At 36.6% G+C, this 26,399-nt stretch overlaps 1 non-coding gene and 1 pseudogene across 1 annotated transcript; both read left to right on the top strand.

Annotated features, from left to right (window-relative positions):
• Window positions 1–4,366: 4,366 nt before the first annotated feature.
• Window positions 4,367–4,474, top strand: LOC134379335 (U6 spliceosomal RNA). The gene has a single exon (XR_010023739.1). It is a non-coding gene; the product is annotated as a U6 spliceosomal RNA (small nuclear RNA).
• Window positions 4,475–10,443: 5,969 nt separating this feature from the next.
• On the top strand, window positions 10,444–13,352 carry LOC134379095 (small ribosomal subunit protein uS5-like; annotated as a pseudogene).
• Window positions 13,353–26,399: the final 13,047 nt, after the last annotated feature.

Below are 26,399 nucleotides of genomic sequence, written 5' to 3'. Positions count from 1 at the left end.
AGAAACTGGAACACTCATACATTGCTAACGTAAATGCAAAATGATACAGCTGCTTTATTTATTTATTTTTTAATTTTTTTTTATTGAATCAAAATTGATTACACATATTTTGGGGGTTCAACATTGAGGTATGTTGACCAAATCAATATTACTAGCATATATATTATTATAAATCGTAATTATTCTTTACGCCCCTCGTCCAATCTCTCCCCATCCCCCTCTCCCTCCCCACTCCCTCCCTAATTACCCTAGATTTCTTCTCTCCTTCTGAAAGAATAATGGTTACTCTGTTGATTTGTTGCCTACATGATCTGTCCAACACTGAGAGGAGTGATCAGTTCCCCCAATATTATCATAGAGCAAATTCTTCAGTCACTCTGAAATGGGCTTTTAAAGAAAGACATCCTCTTCTTTATCTCTGCTGGTGACTCTCCTTGCATCAATGCACTCCAGTGGTTGGTGGACCTTCTGCGTGGCAGTTGTGGTGTCTACCCACTTTTGCGGCATCTATGGTTATTGTGGTGGCTGTGGTGGGCCACCCACACGGAGGTGATGTTTTTGGTATGCTCCTTGGTGCTGGTGGTGTGCCTGGTTGTGGGATGTGTCTCATCCTTGGCTCCATGCCTTCGGTCTCTGGGTAGGCCCCAAGGCACTGGCACCGTGTGCCTGGTTGGGGGAGGGGGGTCTGCTCCCCAGCTCCATGCTTCAGGTCACCCGGCAGGCTCTGAGGTGCTGGGGCAGTGTGCCTGGTTGTGGGAGGGGTGTCCAGTCCCCTTCTCCATGCCTCAGGTCCCCAGGCAGGCCCCAAGGTGCTGGCATGGTGTGTCTGGTTGTGGGAGGGGGGTCTGGTCCCCATACCCCAGGTCCCCAGGCAGGGCTCCTAGGTGCTGGCAGTGTGCCAGGATGTGGGAGTGTGTTCTGGTCCCCTTCTCCATGCCTTGGGTCCCTGGGTGGGCCCTGAGGCACTGGCGTGGTGTGCCTGGATGTGGGAGTGGGGTCCAGTCCCTGGTGCCAAGCTTCTGGTTCCCAGGCAGGCCCCAAGGCACTGGTGGTGTGTCTAGGCTGGAACTAATTTGCTGTCCTTTGCTTACTTCTAAAACAGGGGAACTTCCTGTGGGAACCAGTACTTGAGCTGTGTGGTTGAGCTAAATTGCTGCTTTGCTGCTGTTTCCCTAGGGAAGGCTTTTTGTGCAGCTCAGGGATTAATGGTTAACCTTATATGCACTTCCAGCTCTCCAGAGACCTGGTGGATCTGGGTTGTGTAGAAACTCTGATCTGGGCCTGAGTTTTTTCATCAAACTGCACCCCATGCAATTCTGCATTCACAACCAGTCTCCTCTGAGTGGTCCCATGCTGATTGGGGTCAGGTTGGCTGTCCTTGTTGTTGTCCCAGTGTTCTTCCAGTGTGCCTGTCTCCCCCACCGCCCATGTTCCAAACACTTCCCATGGGATGGGCCCTGTGCCAGTTCCTTGAGTTGACTCACTGGCTCCCTTTCTTCAGTTGTTTTGGCTCCTTGCTCCTGCGTGGGTCCATGGGAACTCTATTAGTGGTCTTGCTGTCCTGGGGGCCACCAAGGCCCTCTTCTCCCCTGCTGCCTCCAAGTAACTCAATCTGAAGGGCACAGCTGTGTCTTCTGCCGGCTCCTGCTCCATGTGCTCAGCAGCTCCAGCCTTAAAGCATCTGTGGCCTGAAACCCTCAGAGCAATTTTTTCTTTCTCTCCTTGTGGTTTCTCCCACCTTCATGAACTCTATGAGTCTCTCCTTCTCTTCTCCTGAGCTCCAGCAGCCCCAGAATGGCTGATGTTACATTTTTATAGTTGTGAACTGGTTGATTTGTGGGAGAGAGTGATGCTGGGAACCATCTATTCCACCATCTTGACCAGAACTCCCAATATAGCTGCTTTAGAAAACAGTTTGGCAATGCCTCAAATATTAATCATGGGCCCACCAATTCCAATCTTAGGTATATTCCCAGGAGAAATGAAACATATGCCCACACGAAGACTTATACATGAGTGTTTCTAGCAGCACTATTCATAATAGCCAATAAGTGGAAACAACCCAAGTGTCCACCAACTGATGAATAGATATGCAAAAGTGGCATATCCATACAATGGAATATTATTTAGCCATAAAAAGAAATGAAGTACTGACACTTGCTAAGACATGAAAGAACCTTAAAAACATTTCAGTAAGCCCATCACAAAAGGCCCATACATATGATTCCATTTATATGAAAGTCCAGAATGAGCAAATTCATAGAGACAGACAGTAGATTAGTGGTTGTCAGCAGCTGTGGGGAGTGACTCTAATAGTTGGGGAGTTTCTTTTCAGGTGATGAAACTTTCTGGAATTAGATAGTTGTGGTGGTTACACAATTCTTTGACTATATTAAAAATACCTAATTGTATACTTTAAAAGGTGAATTTAATGGTATGTGAATTGTATCTCAGCAAAGCTGTTAAAAGAATAACAAAAAAGAGAGAGTCCAGACTGGGTTTTTTTCTGGTTGCCAGTAATTGACAGATATAACTGGTTATTAATATGAATGGCTTTGGTAGTGCCAAGGAATGTGTGAGTCCCAGTGCCTGCTGTTTATGAGCCTCCATGCTGGACCCATTTGAAATCCCATCAGTGGTAATCATAGACTTTCACCCATATCAGCAGGCTGCTTCACTCTTACATTTAATTCTCCAGCTCGCTTGTCCCATACAGCACCTTGAATCAACTATTTGTTTAGACTCCCAGAAGAGCATAAAATTTCTACTTACCCACATAATTTCCTTCTTGCACCCTTTCCATTCAGCGTTTTGCTTCTAGTAAGGAGGGTGGAGGTAAGGTGAAAAATATAGTCTATGATTGGCGGGGTTGAATGTGTTGTTTACTGTCTCTAGTGGTCTTCATTTATCCTTGTGGCTCTCATGCTACCTTATAAATGAAAAGCGACTTGAAAAAAAATCACTGAACCCACTGGTTAATTGAATTGGAATTGAAATCGCTTTGTGCTTCATTTACAATTCCCTGTGCTTAAAAGAATAGAAGTGGTTATGGCAAGGAATTAAAATAAAGACTCCATGAGCAAAGCAGTGATTGTGTTTATCATAATATCAGTGTGAACACTTACTGTGTACCACAACTTATTCTAATTGCTTTATGTGTAACTCATTTAATCCACAATGCATCCTAATGAAGTAGTAATATTATTATTCTTGGTTGACAGATGAAGACACAACACTAGAAGAGGTTGGGTTATTCACCCAAGTTTGCAGAACAAGAGCAGCAGAGCCCAGGAAGGAGCTTTGATGGGGTCTGCTTTCCTAACCATTGTATTTCACCATCTCTTACACAGCCTCTTAAGAACATGTTTGCCAGTCACAATAAGAATTATAATTAGTATTATTGCAGCAAAAATTTATTTTCTTTTTACTAAGAAGTAACCCAAGGTTTAGAATTTTAGTGCAAAACATTTTTTTTTTTTTTTTTACTAAACTTGATACAATAGAGACCCAAATTTGGTGTCTGTTCCTTTGGACACAGAGCTAAATATACTCCCAGCCTCCCTTGCACTAGTAGTGGCCAGATGACTGAGTTCTAATGAGTAGAACCTGGGTTCCAGAGCTGGTCTATAGAAATCTCCCATTTGTTTCTCTGTTCTCTTTTACCTTCCTAGTCTCCTGGGATAGCAACAGTCAGTGTGATCTTAATAGCCATGTTTGGGTACAACTACTTATAGCCTGGGTCCAGAAAGATTGTGTCACCTGTCTGAATGAACAAGAGCATGATGGAAGCAAGAAATGAAAGTCTATTGTTTTAAGCTACTGAAATGTTGGGGTCTAATTTTTATTGCAGCAGCATATCTTAACTCATATAACTAATTATATTGATTACATATAATACATAAGTAAATGTTATTAATAAAATACCTAATATATTTTTCTTCTAAATTGCATATTACCCAGTCAACAAGGAATGAGCAAATGAATAAATAAATGTGAGAGATCGGAAGAGTGTCTTGAGTTCAGAATTTGCTAGAATTTTATATGCTGTTTCAAATCCTCATAATCTCCTGAAGTAAAAAATTGACAGGAGGACACATGTAAAAGCTTTCATTTTCCACTACTCCAGGGTGTCTTGAATGACAACAACTTATTTTTCTTCTCAAAATGTAAGCAGAGGAGGAAGTCAGGTTACTGTGTACCTGCCTTCATAGAAGGATAGGTGAGTTGGTGAATTCCTTCTAATATTCCTGAGCAAAGAGTTCAAAGCCTTTGAGGCCTCAGGGTTCAGATCATCCATTTCTTTATCTTTTAATAGGAAGAGTTTCACCTTTACCTCCAGACGTGGCCATCTTTTAAAATAATTTTAGTTCTCACTTCAGCAGCACATATACTAAAATTGGAACAATACAGAGAAGATTTAGCACGGTCTCTGCTCAAGGGTGACACACAAATTCATGATGTGTTCCATATTTTTTCACTCAGAACTCCTGCTAGGAAGGGAGGGAGGGAGGGAGGAAAGAAGGAATGAAGGAAAGAAATAAAAGACCACAACAATATGTTGAACTTTCAGAAGGAGAGAACAAACCTAAGGATACTAGAGATGGGGGAGGGGGGGTGTTGGGAAGTGATAGGTCAGGTAAAAGGCATAAAGAAATATCACAATTTGTAAGAATGAGTATGCTAATAATAAAAAAATAAAAATTAAAAAAAAACTTAGAATATGTTAAACCTAGACTTATTTTGGGGCAGTGATGAAACTTATTTTCTTCTGGTTCCCCCCCCGACACCCCCATCCCAAAGCAATAAACCTAGAATAAAATTTACTGGCAGATACATTGTTATAATTTAATATAAAGAATTTTCTGTAAGTTATAGAAGTAATATTTTTGTATGTAAAAAAACCAGTTTTCTAAATGCAAGTTTTCCCAAGTGTCTAAGTCCTATTCAGTGCAATATAAACAATTTATTAACATGACAAGTGTAATACATTGTATTATGTTATTTTTAACTTATACATATTAATATGAATTTAAAAACCAAAAAATTATATTACATATCTTTTTAAGAATTGGAAAAATTCATTTCTGTGCTCAGGGTAGCACTCTATTGTTGTGGAATTGTGTGACAGTAATTAGTACTAGTCACGATTTCTTTCTTAGCAGCTGGAAAAAGAAAATGACTTCTTTCAGAGACAGTAGAACATGAGTCTGTTCTCAATCTAAACTAAAATGTTGGGACTATGGTGACAAAATCCGGGCTCTGTCCAATTTGGACATCATTTGTAGTTGACTTAAGCTTGTCACATGCAAACAGATTTCTTGTTTTAATTTCAACTTGACAGCTAAGATGCTTTAAACACCATCTGTGTCATAAAATGAAGAACATCCTTTTTTTCTTTATCCCCCCAACTTAATATAGATATTCACTGGGAATTTGGACCTGAGAAACAGTACTCTCCAAGGCATAATCTATTTCCACTTAGTAAAATGTGAAATCTTTTACAGTTTGTAAAAGTTTTCTTTATGTACAAAGCACTGGAGAGTTTTAAACAGCACCTGCATTCATAGCCCGAACTGTTATTCTCTTATTTTTGCCTTGCTGTGTACTTAAAGTTCTCATCCATAAATCATTTTTATGAAATGAATAAACGACTTCTTTCATTGATGAGGTACAAACTGCCTGCACTGGTTACGTTATAGCTAAGAGTAACATATTGATACAGTTCTGCAAAAAGGAAATGAATGAGGGTTTGTTCCTGAGAGGAAGGGAACTTGTTAAAGCAAAAGTCAAATTAGATTTGGAATGATGACAAAGAGCAAAAACTTAGGTTCAGTGAAATTTAAGCCTACTGACATTTTATTAATAATTATTTAAGAAGGCCACTAGTGAATTTTTGTCAAGAATTTTAGAGAGTGGCTGACTATTGATAAACATAAAGCAAACTGTTTAAATATTTAACAGTGGTCATCAAAGCCAGAGGAAACGACCTGATGAAAACAGAATTAGAGATGCTAATTTCTACCCAATATTTAATGAGAAGATTATTTATAGTAATTAGCACACCACATCTCTTTAATACTTAGTAAACACTATATCCTCTGTATGTAATAAAAGGAAATAGAGATTACCTCTACAAAATTAGGTAAAATGCATAGTTCACATACATATGAACCAAGACCCAAATAATTTAAATTCTTCCAATAAATTTCTATGCAGAAAAAGACAACTAAATAATTTTTATCCATATAGACATAGTGACACCGAAATTAAGTAAATGATCAGAATGTTAGTTTTGAAGAAATTAATCATTTTTGTAGGGCATCCATTACTCAGTCAAATTGAATGTTTGATGTCATGTAGGCCAAACATCTGGATGAAAGACTAAAAACTTAATTGACCTGCTTATACTGAACTGTGTTTCTGATGCATGCGGCAGAACCCATATAGATGCTAATGTCTTACATTATTTTCTTATTTTGAGTTATAGTATGCCTTCAATTTGAAACAGTCAATGTAATTTTCAAATTTAAGTTCTACTGAATTTAGTACAATTCAGTAATTTAATATAGGATTTCTTAAATAATAAAATTGTTGCAGAAATTTTAGAAGATAATACAATCTCTTAATACACAATAAAAACGTTATACACTGACCTCGAGTTATCTATTGTTGAAACTTGTAAATTAAAAAAAAAAACAAGATGCTAAAGTTGAAGATTTTTCCTATACAATATTATTGTAGACTTAACATTTAATATACTAGTAGGGTCACTGACCACAGAGCAACTGCACTTATTAACTTTTTCCACTCAAGCACAATTTATTTTCTAATACATTTAAACCTACTGAAATCCCATGACCAATGTCAAAATCACTTACAAAACTTCCTTTTGTACCTAAACACTTCCTATTGGACTTCCTAATTCCACCCTGGAGATTCCTAACTGCATTCTGTGATTGTTGACTTTCCACTGTTTGCATTTCTTTGTGCTTTCCAAGCCACTCCAGCTGTGGTGGGCAGGCTTTGCTCCTAAAAACCTTTCCCTCAGAGATAAGGGCTGCCTTCAAGCAATCTAGCACATCCCTTCATTTCCTGTGTGCTTGAATTCTTTCAAATGCAACTTTTTCAGTCTTAAAAGTGCCAAAAGTATTTTCCTAGCTCTTTAAAGACCATTATCATACTTTTATTTCTGCTTATACAATAGATAGACAAATCTGTTGGTATGCCACAATGGAGTCAAATCATTTTGAAGCACTGGGAATTGTAGATGCATGAAATATCAACCTGGATACCTTCCAAAAGCAAATTGTAGTGGGATTATGGTGATCAAGCATATGGGCACCCATCAACAATTCCACTATGAACTGACTCTCCAATTAGGAGAATATGGCCACAGGATGAAAAGTTAGTCATATTCTCAAAGGCAGCAAAGAAGTTTAATGAGAAAAACACAAAAGCTTAAGGCTGATCTTGAGAAAGGAATTTGTTGGGGTAGGGGTGGGGGTAACCTATAAGGTCCTCATGCTCTGGTCCCATCTTCGGTTTTAACCCTTTCCCATCCACATATCTGAATGTAGGGTTTTCCCAAGACTCCATGCTTTTGTAGATTCCCTCTCTCTTTCTGCTTTGCTCCTGCCCTGCCCCGGGAAGACTTGGGTATTTCTTGTTTGTGTCTAGGGAAACTTTTACATAATTGTGGTTAACAATATCAGCTTCTGAGGACAGTCACTTCCTGAGTAGACTATTCCCTGTTGGATGGTTCTGATAAAGTCCTTCAGAAGCAACTCAGAATCTGTCCAATTACTCTTCAGCATGAGAGCCCTTCACATATTTGCAGCTTATTTACATGTTCTTCTGCCTGCTCATATACTACAAAAAGAAATCCTCAAGTCCTATAATGTAATCCTCATATGGTCAGTTTTCCCAGGAGATTCTTATTCAGATAAGCCTCTGCCAGATGTATTACTTTGCCAATATACTTTTGAAATTATGTTGCTCAGAACTAGATACAAAATTCTAGATAAAATCTAATTTTATCTAGATACACATTACTACCAATACAACTGTGGGAACACATTAGCTTCTCAAGTGGACACATAATTTTCTTGGACATGTTAAATTTGGGGTCAACTAAAATATTTAGTCCTTTTTTACATAAGTTTGATTTCAACTCAGGTTTTCTCCAAGACACTGCACCAAATTGCTCAAATCGTGTTACCAATATATAACAATGCATGTGAGAATTTGGTGGTTGGATTTGGTTGTCCCACCCCCACACACACACACATTTTTTTCTCCTGGATCTTTACAGTAAATTGGAGAAACAATGTTCTTTAGTGCTAAACACGCAGAAGCTTGGACAGAGCAGGTGAAGAGTTAAAGAAATGCTGCTTGTTACAAGAAGATTGAAAAATGTAATATTCAGATGTTTATGAGATGAAACCAGACGTATATACATATTTGCTTGTACATTAAAGTGTTTGTGAAAGTATGCATAATAACTGGTACATTAATTGCCTCAAAGATAGAAATAAAACATGTAAGGGATAGAGTGAATGAGAAATTTTCACTCTCCACTTGTTTTTATCTTTTAAATTTTGAACCATGCGAATATATATAACCTATCAAAAAAAATAATCATTTCTTAAAAGAAAAGAATGGATTATTCCATACATATTTGTGCATGGTTGGAATTTGTTTTCTGGAAGATACACAAAAGTAATTAACAAGGATTATTTTGAGGGTGGGGGTATTTTGAATTACTTGGTAACTCTGTTTTTTGAATCATCAATGATAAGTATGTATTTAAATGTTAGGTGGGTTTATCTGCCATATATGTTTTCTTCATTAAGTTATGATAAGGTTTTCTCTAAACAGAGTAGCTATTGCAAATAGGCCTGCAGCTATTAACTTAATGCAATATTCGGAGATGCTTTAGAAACTTCTAGAAAATTTAGAAGACATAGAAAGCAACCTAATTTTTATATTTTATCTATACTTTGCAATTCACAAGAAAAACCAATATTAAAAAGAGGGCTTATTTTCTTTGTATTTTTGAGAGATTTCATAGGTGTAAAATACTGAATTGAAGGTGTTTATTTCACTAAATTCTCATCACAGAGGGAGCAAATAAGGCCCAGATGAAATATGATTTCATTTTCTGCTGAGTAACAAGCAGTTTTCACTCACTTGAGTTTATGACATTGGAACAGTATTGGCAGATCATGAGTTTTTGGGTGACATCAGTGAAAACAGATTTACATGGTTTTGGTGTATGCTCCAAAGCTCATGAGCACAGTCTTTGCCAGGGAGCTGCACATGTGAAGCACATGAGCAGGTGAACGTGGGGCCACGTGGTTGCCTTTTTCTTTACTCATAATTTATTTCTTCTACGGTATATTTCAACATCTGTTTTATGTTTAAAGATTTTTAAATTTTAATTTATTATTTTTACATGTTATTAAGTAGAATTAATTGTCTAAATTACAAAAGCATTATGAAGTAATATGGTTAAACAAACAAATCCTTCTACTATCTTCCTAGACTATCCAAAATATTAATTTATTTTTATAACAGTATTGATTGTTAAAGGAATAGGCTTAAGAAGTTTCTTTCACTTGCATAAGTTAAGAACCTAAATGTTCATCTATAATAAACAAGGTGTTTTAAGTCTTCTGATGACTGGCTTAGACTTAGTAAGTAATGCTCTGCTGAATGGTCGCTGAGAATATCTATGCTACCTCCTTCCTCCACTTCATTCCCAGAAAGTTTGTGCCATCTATGCAATGCATTTTTCTTCAAAACAGACATGTAGAGGACAAGGGAGATTTTACATGGAAGATTATTTGGAAGATATTCTTTTTCTGATGGCAAAACTGAGACTCTAGTTGAATATCTAAATTAGTTTCTAAATTTGGAAAGCATGTCAGATTCACACCTTTTGATGCCACACCTCTTCTTAAGACCTATACTCTGTTTTATTTTAGAATGCCTTTGGAGCCATTCAAATAGCCGCTTTTTTAATTTTATTTTTTTAAATTTCAAATCAATAAATATTTATTAACCACCTTTCGTTTTCTAAGAATTCTAGGAAGTTTCAAAGTAAATGAAAGGTATTATCACTACTTGTGGTGGACATACCCTAAGGTGGACATAACTTCAAGGAGCTACACCTTTGTATAAGGTCCTCCCCTTGAGTGCAAGAAGAGGTGATTTAGTTGCTTCTAACCAATAGAATATGGGTAAAAAGATTAGACATATGTAGAATGTGAAGGGATTTTTCAGAAGTTAAGCACCGTTGATTTTGTGTTAATCTTAAGGTAGCTTATCCTTGGTGAGCCTGACATAATCTGATGAAAGCCCTTAAAAGACACACTCAGCCCTTTTGTGATACTCTTCCTCAATGGTTTTAAAGAAGTAGGTTAAAATGTTGCCAGAGGGCCAATGAGGAGGCCGCATAGCAAGAAACTGTGGGCCATGTGGAAGAGCCAACAGTGCTTTATGATTGACAGTAAGAAAATTGTGACCTCAGTACTACAACCACAAGGAACTGAATTCTGCCAACGACCACATAAGCTTGGAAGAAGACCCTCAAGCTCCAGAAAGGAACACGCCAAGTCAGCACATTGATTGTAGTCTATGAGACCCTGAGAAGAAAATGCAGTTAGGCTGTGCCTGGACTCCAGAACTATGGAGATAATGTTTTAAGGTTGTGGAAATTTGGTACGCAGCAGTAGAAAATAAATACATTGTCTTTGGATCATTCCCTGAGCTATTTCCATAGCCCCAGACTTGTATTTAAAATAATAGAAATAGAAATAAAACAAATTAGAGAATAACACAGGTCATCCAATATATCACCAAAAAAACAAGTTAAATCATCTGTTGTATATTTAACAAGCTTTGCAAAGAAAACAGAATTGGGTAAAAATATCATTGCATGTTGAAAGCTGTTTATTTCTTGAAACAGTTTTGTTTTGTAAAGAACCCAAAATGACTGTTGATTCAACCTCATTAAACTTCATTAACATCCACAGTTTCAATGTTAAGCTGTCTTCTTGCTCCTCTTGCTACTCTTCTTGAAAACATAAATTCTTTTCAACTTGAACAAGAAGATACTGGACATTTTAGTTTAAGATTTAGTGCTTATCATATAGGTCTTTTGGAAAGCTAACATAATTCTTAAACGGGTCATACTTACTGAGCAATAGTGTTTTAAATATTAGGTATTTTATGACCACATCAAATACCAGACCCGTTCGTGGGAACCATCAGTTTTCTATGAGGAAAAACTTGGAAATTAAAAATTGCCATGCTATGTATTTTATCCATAGAGTTTATCATTCAACAAGGATACATTGAAAATGAAAGAAGGAAAAAGTTGAAAATTCAGCTGGAACAAAAGGAGGGAACCAGGACTGTTCTTGGCAAACCAGACTTTTTGGTCACTGCTGTTACAAAACACCTCCCAGATAATAGGTACAACACTATTCTTATGTTTATTAACTGTATCTAGAGATTTACTATTTATAGTTATGACTGATACCCCTCCAACACACACACAGAACCATTTTAACCTAAAAGAATGTCATGCATTATTCTAAATTGATTAAATTTCAACTGAGAAAACCAGTGTTCCATGCTCTAATTCTAGGTGTCTTATTAAAATTGTGTTGTATTCAATCTCTTACATATTCTGATTTTATTTCCTTCGTTTCTGTGCCTAGTGCTCTAAAAATATTCTGCTTAGCTCATTCAATATGGGCCAACCTCTCTTTCTTTTTGTTTTTTTGTTCTCTCTATTTGACAAGCAATGTAGTACAGGGATTAAAAGCCAGGTGCTGGATTCTGGCTGCATTGGTTCAAATCTTAGCTCTACAATTTATGATCATCAGCAACTTAATTCATCTTGCTGTGCCTTAATTTTCTAACTTGTAGTTATGAATAAAAATGGGGGTTTTAAAAGTACCTACATCACAAATTGTTGTGAGATGATATTGAGCACCTGATTAAGCACTCAATAAATGCTGTCATTACTATTATTTCCCTATTAGTAAAGTTCCCAAGCAGGCCAAGTCACTTAGGTTTTATAGTGCTACACACTTTCTATAACTAGGAAAGTAAAATTAATGCTTTCTAAAAATGAGTTTGATAGCCTAAAAAGAAACCTGCTTGGTATCTGCTGACAAATCTTTCTCTTTTATGCTTTGTTAGGCTCAAAGAGGAATGTGGTAATATGCTATTAATGATGATATCACTAAATAAACACTGGTCATCATTTAGAATAGGTTTGAAAAAAACATTTATATGTGAAAATTTCACCCCACACTGAATAACTTAAATTGTAAACTGGTATTCTCCCTCTCTCTCTCTCTTTCTCTCTCTTTTTAACCTAAAGCAACTATCTCATGGTTTTATCAGTAATTGAATTGAAATGTTAGTTAAGGAGACACAGACTGAAAAGTCTCTAAGACCTTAGCTGTTCTCTGAGAAAACACCAAAGGGCCCATGACGCTGGTGCAGCAGGAGGACTTGGAGTCCCCGGAGGCCCAGGAGGCCCAGGCCCCTGGATTGGGAGGCCACAGTGGCTTCCATGGGGGCTTAGACAGTGGCATCCAGAGCAGGGGCCCTCTGGGGCCAGGGCCAGGGAGCTCATGAAAGCAGGGCCAAGGACAAGAAGTGGATCCGTGTCATGAGGCTCAAGTGCCTAGAGGAGATCTATCTCTTTTCCCTGCCCATCAAAGAGTCTGATATCATTGATTTTTCTCTTGAGGGCATCCCTCAAGGATGAGACTTTGAAGATTATGCCAATGCAAAAGCAGACCTGTGTTGGCCACTGGACAAGTTTCAAGGCATTTGTTGCCATCAGGGACTGCAACAACCATGTTGGTTTAGGTGTTAAGTGTTCCAAGGAGAAAGCCACCTCCATTCAAGGGGCCATCATCCTAGCCAAGCTCTCCATTGTCCAGTTGTGGAGGCCACTGGGGCAACAAGATTGTAAAGCCCCACACCGTCCCTTGCAAGATGACAGGCTGCTGCAGCTCTGTGCTGGTGTGCCTTATCCCTATTCCCAGAGGCACTGGCATTGCCTTGGTCCCAGTACCCAAGAAGGTGCTGCTGATGTCTGGTATTGATGACTACACCACAGCCATGGGCTGAATGGCTACCCTGAGCAACTTCGCCAAGCCACCTTTGATGCCATCTCCAAGACCTACAGCTATCTGACTCCTGACCTCTGGAAGGAGACCGTTTTCACCAAGTCTCCCTATCAGGAACTCACTGACCATCATGTAAAGACCCACACCATAGTCTCCATGCAGAGGACCAAGTCTCCAGCTGTGGCTACAACATAGGGTTTTTACACAAGGAAGAAGTAAAGTTAATTAAGCTGTTAAATAAAAAAAAGAAAGAAAGAAAGAATAAAGAAAGACCTTAGCCAGCTCTCAAGGAAATGATTTTAAAACAAAGGACTATGGCAATGGAAAAATGTTTGCATACTAAAGCCAAAACAGATTTTTGTAACTTTGGACTTTAGAGACTAAGATTCCAGCAGGATTAACTGACTGAAGTTGTAAGCAAGCTTGATAGGTCTGAATCAAGTTCAAGTATTGACATTTACAATCAGTGCCCTAGAATTAGATATGGTTTAATCTGACAATCAATTTCAATAGATAAATCATTCCTCATGAGAACTACAATACTGTTAAGAGTATAGCATATCACCTTTGGAAGATGAACACATATCCCATGAAAGATACTTTAGGTGACTGTATAGTAGAAATTTGATAAGCCTGGCCAGAGAATGCTTGCTGTGATTCATTTTGCTAATTTGGTACATTAGCTCAAATTTGCTATTAAACTTAACAAAGATCCTGTTAATCAGTTGCCAAAATATCCAGTTTCATATTTCCAGAAAAAAAAAAAAAGAAAAGCAAGGGAAAAACAAAGGTGATTTTTTTTTGAGATGTCAGTCAAATATCTCTCAATATTCTAGAAAGGTGAGTCATTTCTTGGATATATTATTTGTTTTTATTACATCATTTGGTTCGGAAAAAAACGATGACACAAAACAGAAGCACAGCAATCGTCAATGAAGAAAGTTGAGTGAATAGATACATTTTTTTCTTTTCTTTTTTTTTTTTTCACATTTTGGGGTGAAATTCAGTAAAGCCAAATATGGTGACTTTGAATAACATGAAAGAAGTTGAGAAATGACTCTCGAATTTAAGCTGCAGACCTATAAGACAAAGTAAAATAAAGAACTGAGTGATTCTTCTAAGAACCTATACAATGCAAATAAATAGGAAATATGGCCCCTAACCCTCTTTTTGAAATGGAGCAGATGATCCTTCATTCTTTTCTTTACTTGAATGGTACAGCCAGAGACTTCATAAATTATTGAGATTTGATTCTCAAATTCATATATTTATCTCTGATGTCTGGTGTGAAAATTAAACTCTTCCATCTGAGCTCTCTTTTGGGGAGCTCCCCTTGGATATTCTACATAAGCATTCCAGATTTTACATGTTGACTCAATTTGTTATTTCTCTTCTTGTTACACTTACTTGCCTTCTATATTCCCAACTATACTTAACATTGTCACTGTCCACTCAATAGCACAAGCCATATACTTTTTCACCTTCTCGAATAAACACAATGCTTATTAGCAAAGTAAAGACTGTAAAAAATTCTAGAGCAAAGAAACTAATTTAACTTCACTTAATGCATAGTTTTCACAGAATCTTTTTTGGTTTTGTTTTTGTTTTTATAGAACACCCATAAAGACTCTACCAAACTAAAAATGAAAATCCTTGCAATAGATTGTAAGGCCCGGCATAATATGACTTCTATTATATCTCTGACCTTATCTCCTCCTAAGTCCCTGCCCTCACTCACCTCTTTAACCCCAATGACCTCTTTGCTGTGAATTGTGTTGATCTTGCCCCAGGGCTGTAGGTTTATCCTGCCCAGAGATGACACTGGGACAATAATTCCAAGAAGACAGCTTCAAGGTCACCTCAAAAATATGAGGCAAGCAAAACTGCCAGAGTAATAGCTAACCTTAGTAAAATATTTGTAATTCCTTTAGGAATTAATTGCTCACAAACCTCAACTTGATAATTTTACTAATTATAGTTATTTATTTCTTAAAGGAGGTTCTCAAAGGGCCTCTCTTTGCCATTGTTTTGTAAATGCCATTACTTTGTAGATTTTATTTTTTAGATAAAGTGAATATAAATATTTGAAAGTAGTAATAAAATATAGAGTTGCTAAAATTATTCTATAATGAAGTCTTATAATCATTTTAGGTTAAAGAGTTGTGCACTGTTGGTGGTATTGTAAATTAATACAGCTGTTTTGGAAAACAGTATGGAGGTTCTTCAAAAAACCAAAAATAAAATTACCATATAACCCAGCAATCCCACTTCTGGATATATATCCAAAGGGTATGAAATCAGTTTGAGGAAGAGATATCTCTACTGCCATGTTCATTGCAGCATTATTCACAATAGCCAGTATATGGAGTCAATCTAAGTGTCCACCAACAGATGAATGGATAAAGAAAAGGTGATATAAATACACAATGGAATACTATCCAGCCTTAATAAAGAAGGAAATTCTGTCATTTTTAACAACATGGATGAACCTGTAGGACTTTATGCTAAGTGAAGTAAACTTTATGAGTTTGGCTTTTTTAGATTTCACATATTCATAAGATTGTGCAGTATCTAATTTTCTCTACCTGATGGTTTACCACAGGCTGAGAGGTGTAGGAATAGGGGAATGTTGGTCAAATGACACAAAGCTTATAAGTTCAAAAGATCTATTGTACATTATGATGACGAGAGTTGATAACAATTTATTGTATTCTTGAAAATTGCTAAGAGAGATTTAAAAAAAATAAGTATGTGAGATAATGCATATGTCAGCTTTATTTAGCCATTCCACAATGTATACATATATCAAAATATCATGTTGTACACCATAAATGTACATAATTTTTACTTGTCAATTAAAAATAAGTAAACAAATAAATTGTAAAAAGCCCTTCTCTGCTAATCCCATAATCTCTGTAATTCCTGGTTCTGTCTGCATTGACTGATGTTTTTACCAGGTTATGAATCATCCTATTCGGGTTCTTGTCATACCTAGTAATATTTGATTGGATGTTGGGTATTGTGAGTAATTAAAATGGGTATCAAGATTTTTTGGAGTATTGATCTTTGTTCTAAGAAGCAGTTTAAGTATTTGTGGATTGTTTGATCTCTTAAGACTCGTTTTTGTGCTTTGTAAGGGTGGGCCAAGAATAGTCTTTATTCTAGGTGTAGTTTAGCCCTACTACTAAGGCATGTCCTTTCTGAGTTGTCCTTGATTTCTCAGTGATCGACAAGGACTGTCCATTCTGGCTGACCAGAGCTCAAGCATCTTCCTCTTCTGGCTTATAGCTCTCTCGTTGTTCTTTCCTTGGCCTCGTGAAATTTCGCCATGTATGTGTATAATTGAGAATTTGGCAAAAGCTCAAGTGAACTCCTGTGTATATTTTAAAAGCTCTTTTTTCTGTTGTTTGTTTTGTTTAGCTCTCTCCTTTTCAGAACTCATTGAAGTAGAAAGCAGAATGTTGGTTACAGGAGCTGGGTAGTGAAGAAGGTGGGAAAAGGGAAGATGTTGGTCAAAGAGTACAAAGTTTCAGTTAGACAGGAGGCATAAGTTCTGGTGATCTACTGCAGAGCATGGTGTCTATAGTTAGTAGAAATGTGTTGTATATTTCAAAATAACTAAAAGAGAGGATTTTAAATGTTCTCACCTCAAAGGAATAAATAGTTGAGGTGATGGATATGTTAATAAGCCTGCTTCGATCATTCCACAATGTATACATGCACTCAAACATCACACCGTATCCCATAAACATATACAATTATTATTTGTCAATTAATAGAATACAACTTAAAAAAAAAAAAAAAAAGAAAGAAAGAAAACCAAACAAACAAACAAAAAAACCCAGCTGTCTCAGCCCCATCCCCAGAGTTTCTGATTCAGTAGCCCAGCAGTTCTGGGGTGAGTCCCAAGATTATCTATTTTTAAGAAATTCCTCAAAGATGCTGATGCTGCTAGTCCAGGACCACACTTTGGGAATCCCTGGTCTAAAATACACTGTGCTGACAAACAATCTCAACTCTCAGTGGCTTCTAAGAACAGAAGTTTATTTCTATCATGTGCAGCATGAACTATGCAGTGTGCATGGGCTCTGCACATCACGGTCACTCGAGGGCCCAGGCTCATGGAGGCTTCGGGGCCTCAAGTGCTTCCATGGTCATCATCACAGAGGAGAAAGAGAAGATGGTGAGATGTAAGCTGGCTCTTAAGATTTCTGATTGGAAATGATCAGTCAACCTCAAATGTTATTAGTAAGGTTTTACTGCAATTTTTCTTTGTTAACAGCACTGAGGAGGAATAGGCATCTTTTCAAGGGGAATATGCTGTGTTCTGACACTTGCTTGGATATGCACAGGGAAGAGAAGAATGAAAATGGCAGGGAGGAAAGACTGTTCTCATCTTTGCACTGACTTTGCGAAATAATGCTCTCTTTATTTATTTATTTTTTTTCTTGTATCATCCTCAACTAACTTTTGTTACTTCAGGCTCTCGTCTTTACACAAACCCTGTTTCTGGGAACCTTTCCATCTTTGACTTCTGGCTTCCATTTCTCCAAACTTGCCTGTTTTGTGTCACCATAATAGCTTAGAATTATTGATCAGGGCATTATTTTAAGTGTTTTATATATATCCTTCCCTTTAATTACAAAACCTCTTATCATCCCCAACTTATAGATAAGAAAACTGAGATCCAGAGATCCTTTGGCTTTAATCTGGTAGTTGTCCCCCATCTGCTTTTTTTGAACTTGATGCTTTGGATTTTCCCTGGCTTTGAGTCTCCCTCTCACCTGGAGTCTGGATTTTATCTGCTACAGCCCTGAGCTCACACCAGACATCCTTTTGCCTAGCTTGGCCCCTGGAAAGGAGGTTCAGATTAAGATGACAAAAATGCCTGTTCCTATATTTGTTTCAAGGATATTGGAGAGCTACAAGATATTACAAATTCTTTCATGTGAGTACTTTAAACTTTCAAAAAACATATAGCAACAGAGAAATAATTTTTCTCCATTTTGGCTTTATGCAGCCATTATTTCTTTGGTGAAGTCTTTGTGCTCAATAAATTATAGCAATAGCATGGATCAATTTTCTCTTAATCCTCATCTCTTATTTTAAATCTCACTTTAGAAAGACAGGAAATTACAGTGGGAAGAACACAGGTTTTGGAGCCGGGTAATCCTGGATATAAGTCCCTGATCCACTACTCAAATAACTGTGGAAATTTGAGGAGGACGCTTGGTTTCTCCAGGCCTAATTCTTACTTGTAAAATAAGAACAATCTCAAAGAAACCTATTTTTAGGTAAAGCATCATGTTTCTGTGCTGCAAAGTCCTGCTGGAAAATCAAACAGGAGGTGACCGGACCAGTCAGTTTGCAACTGTAATTAATTAATGAGATATATGGGTCTGTTCTTTACAATTTTTTTAGCTTATTTGTGCTGCCAGAAGATGAATTCTTAGTCTCCAGAGACTAGGATTAGTAGCATGAAGAATTTGAAGTGATCTTTCTTTCCTAGTGTGACTGTTTTTCATCTCTGTTCAAATAGCTAAATTAATTTATTTCATAGTTCTAGATTTGCTTTCATATTATTTCATAATAATTATGATTGTTTTTCAGTTTATACATATATATCATGCGTTATGTGTGCCTTAGGATTCTGTTAAGCATTATTATGGTTACAGAAAATGAAAAGGCATGGTCCTTGCTGCTAGGAAGTTTACATATTAACTGAGACAAATACTCCAGAAACAACTCTAGAAAAATTCCAGATTATACATTTTACACTATCAGACTACGGATATAAGTACAGTGTATTACTGGGACTTTCCTTTCCTTAGATTATGGGAGAAATGTATCTCATGGATTATCTATAAGGAGTGTTGTCTTATCTGGTAGATAGTGTCTTAAAGTATGTTTTTAGAAGATACAGAAGGGTTGGATTTTGGTCATGTCACTTCTCAGACACATGCCAGTTGGGTCTTACCAGAAAACTACATTAAGATAGGCAGAAGCAAGTATCGTTCTGTTCCAGAAGCTAAACTCCCCAATGTCAAACAAAGTTTTTCAAAATACATTGCTTTCTCCAGTTCATGCTCCCTCATGCTGTCAGAATATTTTTTTAAAAATGCAGATCTGATCATATCAATATGCTGCTTTCAACTTTCATTGGCTTCCATTTTTTTTTCTTTTTTTTCTTTTAGAAAAGAGACCTAAATTCTTAACATTGCTTGAAGACCCCTGTGGGCTGGCTCACCCCTTCCTCTATGCCCTCACCTTTATGTTAATGTGTCTCTAAACAGGAGCCACACTGATCTGTAAGTTCTTGCACACCATGCTCTACCCTGGCCTTGGCACCAACTGCTCCCTGTGCTAGAAAGCTTCCCCTTACACTTCCTACTGCCTGGCTTGCACCCTAGTTATTTTCAGGTCTCAGCCAGCAATTCCCTGCTGAGCTGTGTAGCTTTGGACAAACCATTTAAACTTTTTAAGCTTCAGTTTACTCATCAATAAAATAGGGATCATAACATCACCTATCTGATAGATTGGTTGTTGGGATTAAAGAAGATAATATACATGAAATTCTCATCACAGTATTGATATATATAAACTAAATAAATGTGATTATTATCATAATCAGTATCATTATTTTTCAGAGAAACTTTTCCTAATCTCCAAGATAAATTCAGTCCCTATTGTTATGGATTTTCATGGCACTCTGCATTTTTTTTTCTCTTACATATGTATTGTGACTTATAACTATACAGTTTTTTTGTTTGTTTGTTTGTTTGTTTTATTGTTAGTCTCTCCCTCTAGACTATGGATTCCAAAGAGGCAGGACTCTGGCTTGCTGCTTTATCCCCATTGCCTGTAACAATTTCTTGTACACCTGAAAAAAAAAATTTGTTGAGTAAATTAATGACATGCAGCTAATTTGTGATTTCTTTTCCAGAAGGGATCTGTGTATGGAGGATTCATTTTCTAAAAGCCAAGTCTTCACTATCAGAAGCTCCAAAGGAAGCTTAGAATGTCAGGGTTTTTGCTTTTCATTCCCTATCTGCCATATTTTAAAAAATTCTTTTAGTCTTGAATAATTTCCTAAAGGGTCAGGTGAAAAAAATATAGCTATGCATATTTCAGGGCTTGGATTTAGGGATTTTACAGATACCCCATCAGTATTAATCTTACCTGAGGTCAGATCTGCAAGTAATGGGAGAAATTTATGGGCTTTCCGGTTCAGTCCATGTGAGCAGAAGAAGGGATAATTAAATAGAAGCTAATTTTCCAGGATGAAGGCAATACTCGTATATGTGAGAATCAGGATCAATTTGTAGTGACAGGAAATAAAGAAGTGGAATAAGTAGGACTGGGAAGGGAAGCAAAGTCAGCATAGGATAGATTTCGCAAACAAAATACTGATTGAAGACAAAGGTGGTTCTTGTTACTGGTCAATGCAAGATCTATCCTATGCTGACTCTTACCCAAGTAGATTATGGGGACAGGGCAAAATTCATAACGGGATAAGTGCATGAGTAAGAAGTGAGTAGAAAGAATGATTAGTAAATGTGTCTCCCAGACCTAGGCAAATACAATTCCTTGTTTACATTCCCAAGAAAAATTTAAGATAAGGTCCAAGCACTATTTTTTTTTTTTTTTTTTTTTTGTCTTTTTCGTGACCAGCACTCAGCTAGTGAGTGCACCGGCTATTCCTATATGGGATCCGAACCCACGGCGTGAGTCGCCACGCTCCTAGCGCCGCACTCTCCCAAGTGCGCCACGGGCTCGGCCCCAAGCACTATTTTTTGATCAGTTTGTTCTGAAAAACCTCAATCTCAGTAATGGCAGTGAACTGTTCATCCTTAGGGACAGATAAACAATGTTTCAAGAGATCTTCTTCAATCAGTTTCTGGTTTACCTTGTGGTTCTTTCAAGCTTCTTTCTTTCTTCACTCTCTTAATTCCTTCATTGAAAAAAAATGTACTGAGTATCTATATAACATCAAGCACTTTGTAGGGTATTAAGACTGCAATAAATAGTAGGAAATAGTAAGATTTTATGTGCTAGTTACATTTTTATAATGCAAAATGAAATAAAAGCATAACTGTCATGCACTATCATTATTTATGTATCACATGAAATATCATATCCTGGTAGTGGAATCTGTACTACATTTTGGAAAATACTGGTTAAAAAGATTAAACCTGCGAAAGGAGTAAACTCTGGGTCTCCTCTAGGTATCGCTTGTTACATAGTTATTTTTCCAAAGGAAAAGGTAGATTTTGCTAGTGGCAGAAATGAGGTATTGGGGGTTAGAATTTCAACATATCTTTTTGGGGGGGATTCAATCCACGATAGGCCCCCAGCCCCCGCTTTATTCCTGGGAACAGCAACTTCCTTCTTGTGGGAAACTGCTCCTTACCTACATCAATGATCTAAATCTAGTGTGTTTGTGTGTCCAGCCTCAGAACTGGAACTGAGTAGTCAGTACTCAGCTATAGCTGGTTGGCCCAGACGTTGAAGTGTAACAAAATCTTTGCCTATCAAAGCCCTTCCTAAGACTTTAAAAACTGGAGCTAGGAAAAAGGTTCAGCTCTCTTGGTGATGAAAAGCATGTGAAATGTGGGACTTGCTGGCACCTGTTTCCAGATTCATGGAGAAAATCAGTCTCAGAAAAAGAAATCAACAAGTAGAGATTAGCAGAGATAAGAGATACAAGAAAACCCCTTTGGCTGCAATTATATAAAGTCCCTTTTTGCTTCAGTTCATTTGTGGAGTTGGTTTTCTTCTATTTGCAAAAAAAAAGCAAAACAGAACAAAAGAACAACAAAAATCAGTAAAATCATAGAGGAATATCTACCTTCCAGAGTTGGGTGGTTGCTGCTGTGAAGATGCTATGGGTCAAATGTGTCCCCCAAAAGTTCATATATTGGAAACTTGATGTCCATTGTAACAGTGTTAAGAGAGTGGGAAATCAGATTACAGTATTTGAAAGGTGGGGCCTTTCAGAAGTGATTGGATTGTGAGGACTGTGCCCTTGGGAATGAAATGATCCATTCATGGAATAATTGGTTAATGGTTTAATGGGTTGTCATGGACTGGTGGCTTCATAAGGAGAGCACATGAAAGAGCTCTCCCTCTTGCCATTTTTGTCATGTGATACCTGTGTTGCCACAGGACTCTGTGGAGAGTTCCCATGCGGAAGAAAATGCTCACCAGATGTGCCCCCTGGACCATGGACTTTTCAGCTTTCCAAACTGCAAGAAATAAATTTTGTTTCTTTATAAACTACCCAGTTTCAGGTATTCTATTATAAGCAACAGTAAATGAACTAATACAGAAGGCTAACTTTATGACACTGACCCAAGGAATTGTGCTTGAAAAAATAGATCTCACATGGAGTAAAACAAGCTGGTCTTTCTGTATTTATCTCTAATCCACAAATTTTGGATTTAAGACTAGTGAGTCTAAAATTAAGGGATTTTAATTTTATGCTTCTTTTTCTGCTTGTGTGTGTGTGTAGGTGTGTGTACAAATTAGCTCTTTGTCAGATATACTTGTATGTATTTCACATATATTCTCCAACTCTGTGGCTTGTCTTTTCACTATGTTAATATTTTGTTTTGATGAATTGAAGTTATTTAATTTAGTGTGTTCTAATATATCTTCTTTTAGTTCTTTTAAAATATATTTGAGGCTATGTTATGTGGTACTTACATATTTAGAATCATTATATCTTTCTGTTGCATGGACTCTTTTATCATTATAAATGGCTCTCTTTTTCTAATAATGCTTTATACCGTAAACATGACTGTGTGCATTACTATTCATACACCAACCATCTTTCAATTAGTGTTTATGTATTTCTTTTTCCATTGTTTTACTTCTTATCATTCTATGTCCTTATACTTAAGTGGCTTTTATTATAAGCACCATACCTTTATTATTTTATTCTCCTACTTAGAGCACTTATTTCATTTTTATCTAATGTTATTTCTAATATATTTAACATTTATAATATTACCACTTATTTTTCAGTGTCCAACCTATTCTATGTTTTTTTTTTTTTCCTCTCCTTTTCTATCTTCTTTCAGATTGATCAGGTATCTTTTATCATTCCATATTTTGTTCCCTATTATCCTAATATTTATGCCTTTTTAAAAAACTCTTCTTTTGTTAGCTCTGCTAAAGATTATAGAATGCCACATTGAATTATTGGAATCTAATATAAATTAGTACTTTTACCACTTTCTGAAAAATCACATGCTCTTAAAACATTTAACACCATTTATTCTGAAGATAGAACAAAGTACCAGGGCTGCTTGTACCTTTGTAGCCTCCCTTTAGGATCAAGAAGGATATTCTCAGTAGCATGAGAGATTTAGTTTTTATAAAAGACAAGAAAAATGCTTTAAAGAGAAGGGGGGTAGGGGACACTGACCTGAAAAGAGGACTGGATGAAATGAAAAGTACATAGCTAAGATAAGCAGTCTTGGGAAACTAAAGTCATAATGGTAGAATTAACAATACACTGGAAAAGGTAAAGAACAAAACTGTGTGGAAAAATAAATGAGTGAGATGGAAGACAGATATTAAAAGTGTTCTCAGAAGAAAAAGGAAAGAGAAATGAGACAAAAGTAATGGGAAGGGTAATAAATATGGAAAATATAATAATTATCTCATTTTTGAATAACTTTCATTTCTGAAATAGAAATGAAAATAAATAGAACAGAAGCAAAATCAGATATAGTTTTTATTTGATCTGTGATCCAAGTAAAATCATTATAAAGAAACTAGTGCTGGAAGAAAACTGGCAGCATTTTTTAAACTAAAATTGAAACGATATGTTCTAATTGGACTGAAGCCTAGGCTTAAAATCTACCGTTGGGTTAAGTTAGGCTACATGCTTTCTCATTTGTGTTTTTTTTCCAACATTTATTTGCATGGAACTTAAGGCACTTCTAGGAGTTTGTGAGGATAAGGACATACTGGAATCTTTTCTGTAAACAGACTCAGATGCCGGTTGGACAAAAGCAGGTAGGGAAGAAGCCAACAGATGTCTTGCAAGATTAACTGCAGTCTATGACATTGGAGGGTACGTCTCAGTTTCCTGCAGGGGTCACTACTAGAAATCATCCCAAGCTAGTCAACCAAGAATAGCGTTTGTGTCCAGCAAAGAGTTGTAAAGACAGATCACAGAATTCTTTAATACTTCAGTTCAATTATATTCTTCTTCATTTTAGAATAATATACTTTGTAAGAAATAAGACATGGAATTCTGGCAGCAAGGCATAGTGGAGTTCCAGCTCTATTATTATGGTATAGCAGATTCTAAATTTATGGCCTTGTGTTATAAGAGATTTCCAATACTTTAAGGGGACAGGGTTTTTTCTCAAATGAACCAAAGCAAAAAATTTTTGTTCATTTATTTTTAAATTTTCCTCAGCACGTAGGTAATGGCCACGAGGGTCACTTGAGCACTGTAAAAGAAGTTCCAGCTCAGAGTAATGTCTCTGTTATATAAATGAGTCCAAGTGTTGAAAATTATTGGCTCAGCTAATCCAGTGGTAAACACAAGGGATAATTCACTGATGCACATAAACACACTGAATAATTCTGCAAGTATCTGAGAGATGAGAATCCTGCAAAAAACTGTAGTAATTGTAGTCAAGCATTTTGAGCTTGGTTCAGTTGAAACAGTGTTGATGTTAACAAGATCACTCTATAATGACAAGGTAATAAAATGTACTATCCTCACCTTACACTGAGTTAGTAATACCAGCAGCAAAACAAACTTCTAGAAGCATCTAACAAGGTATATAAAGTCAAGATTTAGTTGCAGGAGGCTAATAACATTGCAACTATGTTAAACAGAATAGGATTTAGTACAGAAATTATTTTGGGGGAGGTCTAAAAGAGTAGGCTCTAAGCCAGTCTTTTAGGTAAAAACTCTCTGAAAACCATTGAACCGACCCACAAATGAACCTAGTACTGGTGTCATAATCAGGGAGGGAAGAAAGAGTTGGTCACCACTTGAAGTTTTCTAAACTGCAAGAATACATTGCTGTAGCTGCAATGAAGGGATCAAAAAACTGCCAAAACTGCTGCTAAACAGCTGGCCACTGAATCCTGAAATTTTTCTTCAAGAAAACCCAGTCTTTTCACCTGTAAATGTGTTTGCCCATAGCAATAGCCAAAACAGAAGGAAGATGGCTACCTCCTTAACTTCTACCATTAAAATACGTAATTTTATCATGAAGGGGTGTTGAATTTTATCAAATGTTTTTACTGTGTCTATTGAAATGATCATATGGTTCTTTTCCTTTATCTTGCTGATGTATCACATTTACTGTTTTGTGCATGTTGAACCATCATTGTATTCCTGGGATGAATCCCAGTTGATCACAGTGAATGATCTTTGTAATGTGTTGCTTGATTGTGTTTCCTAATATTTTCTTGAGGATCTTTGTGTGTGTGTTCATTAGGGACACTGTTCTGAAGGTTTCTTTTCTGTGTGTCTTTTTCCAGTTTTGGTTTGAAGGTAAGGTCAGCCTTGTAGAATAAGTTTGGAAATATTCCTTCCTCTTCAATTTTTGGAAGAGTTTGAGAAGAATTGGTATTTTTTTTTTTTTTCTTTGAATGTTTAGTAGAATTCAACCACAAAGCCATCTGGTCCTGGAGTTTCTTTCTTAGAGGACTTTTTATTACTGCTTCAGTCTCATTAGTCACTATTGTCTCTTTAGGTTTTCTAGTTCTTCATGATTGAACTTTGGTAAGTTGTATGTGTCCAGGAATTTGACCATTTCTTCTGGGTTTTCCAGTTTGTTTGCATATAGTTGTTCATAGTAGTCTCTTATGATACTTTGTATTTCTGTGGTTTCAGTTGTAATGCCCCCTTTTTAATTTCTGATTTTAATACTTGAGTCTTCTGTCTTTTCTTCTTCATTAGTCTAGCCACAGTTTTACTGATTTTGCTTATCTTTTCAAAAAACCAACTCTTTGTATCATAGATCTTTTGTATTTTTTTTAAATCTCTAATTCATTTATTTCTGCTCTGATCTTTGTTATTTCTCTCCTTCTACTAATTTGGATTTGGTATGTTCTTGTTTTTCTATCTCTTTGAGGTATAATATTAGGTTGTTTATTAGGAGTCTTTCTTCTTTTTTGCTATAAATTTACCTCTGAGAACTTCTTTTACTGTATCCCATAAGTTCTTGTATGCTGTGTTTTCATTTTCATTTGTCTCCAGGAATT

Source organism: Cynocephalus volans, chromosome 5 (genome assembly GCF_027409185.1).
Source record: "Cynocephalus volans isolate mCynVol1 chromosome 5, mCynVol1.pri, whole genome shotgun sequence".
NCBI classification, from domain to species: domain Eukaryota; kingdom Metazoa; phylum Chordata; class Mammalia; order Dermoptera; family Cynocephalidae; genus Cynocephalus; species Cynocephalus volans.
The sequence above is the reverse complement of the archived record's forward strand: the minus strand, read 5'-3'. Positions and strand labels throughout refer to the sequence as shown.